Here is a 2,500-nt window from a genome sequence, read left to right as displayed (position 1 = left end):
AAACACACGTACACATATACACTCACTCACACACACGCACGCACACATTTGGAGCCATCAGTGCTCATCTCATAATTTCGTGCAACTAAAAGTCTAAAAAAAATATTAACTACTTTCAGATAGACACTCAAAAAAATTAACATTTTGACTTCTCGTCATTTCACTCATAAGACATCCTGGAGGTGACTCTGTGTGACATTTTCGAGTGAAAGCAAGAGTTCATACGATGAGTCTTGTGGTACTCCACAACAATTATTTGATGTCGAGTATTTGTTCACTCATCTACCATCAGGACAAACTTATATATATATATATATACATATATATATATATATATATATATACATATATATATACATATATATACATATATATATACATATACACATATATATATATATATATATATACATAGATATATATATATATATATATATATATATATAAATCTATATATAACTTAATGGGTGACAGTAGGCTTCCATGGTGCAGCCTCTTCAACCAGGCTCCTTGATGCCATCAACGCGAACACCAAACGCTGCACCAAACAACAAACACACGAGAATAGACACACAAATCTACTCTAATAATATAAAAGACATCCCATCATCATAACCGTGAGTGTGATTCTTCGGCTGTGATGTTAACGCTTGTCTCGGGAGAACACATCACCTTGCTGTTGTTGTTGTTGATGATCCACCGTTGTTTTCTTGTGGTTGTATACTTAACTATGTTTATTCCTGCTTGCCGTAATACATTCCAGAGTTTACATATCTTAGTTCCTCAACTGCCTCTTGTTGAAAGATCGTCATTCCAGATGTAATATACATATGTATATACGTGTATATATATACACATATATATGTATATACATACATATATATATATATATATATATATATATATATATATATGTATGTACGATGTATGTATGTATTCACACTGCTTGTGGATATTTAAGGTGATCTCTTTTGGTTCCTTTGTTTTCTTATTTCGGTTCCAACAAATTTGGTTCTGGGTTCGATTGCAGGACTTCTCTCAGATTCTCAGCAGTGGCTGTTATTTCCATCAATAGTCCCTGAAGTGCATAGGGCGAAAGTGACGGCTTCGGCCGCAGTTACTCATCGCCTCCTGGTCTTCCCTGTGCGTCAGATATCGCCAGAGTTCTAGACAATGTTGTGCCTTAATATGTACCTGGATATATTCTAACTTTGCTAGAGAGAGAGTTAGTATTAGACTCCGTTCATCTCACAGCAACTGTTTAGGAAACCGTGAAAAAGTATTTGTATAAACTTAGGCTCCATTTAGATCATTCACGAGCGGATATTTTGATATGCCCCGTTCCTTCGCCCATGCCATACCCGTCCTACCCTTCTCTCTTTTACCTAAGATTTCATTTAATATCATTCTATATCATAATTATCCATGAGGATGTGGCTAGAAGCTTAGCCTCATTCGTCTCAGCCTCGCAAAGGAAGAACCGGCCGAACTGTATCTAGAACGCCCTGTTCACATAAACAGTTTCAACCGCGGGGATTCACTTACAATATAAGTCAAAGAAGGTGTTCACACACGACCGCGCAGTTTTTCCTTGACTACGTGGTACCGCCGCAGTTTCCGCGTGGTTGAAACCGCAAGTGTGAACAAGGCCTAAGAGTTTCTCAATCTAAGTTACGAACTGGTCTTCCTGCCATCAAGTCTTGTATATCTCGGACCTTCTTCCTTTCCTCCTCCTCCTCCTCCTCCTCCTCCCCACCCTCTCCACTCGCTCATAAACGTTCCAACCGTTTCCTCTAAGGTCACCCTGGATCAAGCCTCCTTCTACAGCCTTTCTCATTGGTCAAAACAAAGGTCATCTTAGTACACCATCCACAAAGGCTTTCCCTATTTATTGTTATAAGCTTTACAAGTATAGGTACTTTTTCAGTTGTCAAAACTGTGATATAATGTAAGGATAAGTTATTCAGATATCTCATCATCTAATAATGTATTTATGTATACTGGATATCTGCACATCTAGTATTATTTATATGGATTTGTAATTTCTAATGACACTGCGCGATTCTCCAAACATCTAGTTCTGAGACATTCCAGTTTAAGATTTCTTTGTGGGTCTCGATCTCTATGATTTGTCTTCAAAGAGGATCCTTGAGACACACATGAGAAAAGACAGTCTTGATCACTGGTGTTGTGTTAATAAGAAATTCACTATTTAAGATGCTTCATTTTTTTCATATATACATACATGTATAAGTTGTCTCTCACCCATTATTTATTATTTTCATATTTATGAATCTGTATCTTTTATACGTTCAATGTATGCAAAGAAACTGGAAATAAAAGAACATGTAATGTAATGAATTTGTGTTACTATCCAAATTTGAAACTGGATTTCTTGGGAGTGAGTGTGTGTGTGTGTGTGTGTGTGTGTGTGTGAGAGAGAGAGAGAGAGAGAGAGAGAGTGTGTGTGTGTGTGTGTGTGTGTGTGTGTGTGTGTGTG

At 37.1% G+C, this 2,500-nt stretch overlaps 1 protein-coding gene across 4 annotated transcripts in view; it reads left to right on the top strand.

The window, feature by feature from the left end:
- Nucleotides 1-294, top strand: part of LOC143032834 (ETS homologous factor-like) — a 9,065-nt gene extending 8,771 nt beyond the window's left edge. For all 4 annotated transcript variants that reach the window (XM_076197965.1, XM_076197962.1, XM_076197963.1 and 1 more), the window contains exon 7: nt 1-294. This exon is cut by the window's left edge and continues 1,028 nt beyond it. The gene's annotated coding sequence lies outside the window, so the exon portion shown is untranslated.
- The last annotated feature ends 2,206 nt before the right edge of the window (nt 295-2,500 follow it).

Source organism: Oratosquilla oratoria, chromosome 14, assembly GCF_046742065.1.
Source record: "Oratosquilla oratoria isolate Oo_2021 chromosome 14, ASM4674206v1, whole genome shotgun sequence".
Classification (NCBI taxonomy): Eukaryota; Metazoa; Arthropoda; class Malacostraca; order Stomatopoda; family Squillidae; genus Oratosquilla; species Oratosquilla oratoria.
The sequence above is the reverse complement of the archived record's forward strand: the minus strand, read 5'-3'. Positions and strand labels throughout refer to the sequence as shown.